Genomic DNA, 1,060 nt, shown 5'->3' on the forward strand with positions numbered 1-1,060 from the left:
CAGAGTTTGCTGAGCTCCTGCGAGAGTTGGACATGCTGCTCCATCACTCTCCTGTTCCCTCTGTCACCCACCAGGAAAGTCTACGCCGGCGGTTCTCCACCCTCCTCATGCACGACCCTTTCATACAGTTCCTCATGTGGTGGTGACCCCCGACCATAGAATTATTTTCATTGCTACTTCATCACTGTCATTTTACTACTGTTATGGATCGTCATGTAAATATCTGATATGCAGGATTTATTTTGATGGTTACAAATTGAACATCATTAAAGCATAGTGATGCATCACAAAACAATATATAGGGATATAGTGTGATATATTGATTTCTAATAACAAATAAATGAAACGTCTTGAAGCATGGTTTAGTATGGGTAACAGTCTTCACGCCGGGTACTCGTAGGTGGGTGTCTCTGCATGTGGGTGGACCCGCCTGGATATGTGTTTTCAGATGCTCTTAGGCGACCCCTGTGAAAGGGTCATTCAACCCCCAAAGGGGTCACGACCCACAGGTTGCGAACCACTGGTCTATGCCATGTGCAAGGCCCACTGCTAGATGCTGACCATTCCGTGATGACTAAGTGCTGACGACATGATTGAGTAAGGAAGACCGAGGGAGAATCCATGCATGTGGATGATGGTGCTGAGGAAGAATTTTAAAAGCACCGTGGACGGCCAGAAGAACAAACAAGTCTTTCTTGGAAGAAATATAGTCAGAATGCTCCTTAGAGGCAAGGATGATGAGACTTCTCCGTCTCAGGTACTTTGGACTTGCTGTCAGGAGAGACTGGTCCCTGGAGAAGGACATCCTGCTTGGGAACGGAGAGGGGCAGCGACAAAGAGGAAGGTCCATGGACTGACACAGTGGCCGCAAGCCCGTGCTCACGCAGAAGGACCATTGTGAGGCGGGTGCGGGACTGGGCAGGGTTTCCTTGTCCGTGTTTCCACCGAGCCAGTTCTCCTGTACAGAGAGTTGCTATCAGTCGGAACCTGCTCCACAGTACCTGACAGCAGCAACAACAACAACAACAAGTGATGAAGAAACCAGACTGTGGCAGTTACA

The sequence above is a fragment of the Echinops telfairi genome, unplaced genomic scaffold, assembly GCF_000313985.2.
Source record: "Echinops telfairi isolate 266 unplaced genomic scaffold, ASM31398v2 ScPeMD7_3533;HRSCAF=4204_1, whole genome shotgun sequence".
Taxonomy (NCBI): domain Eukaryota; kingdom Metazoa; phylum Chordata; class Mammalia; order Afrosoricida; family Tenrecidae; genus Echinops; species Echinops telfairi.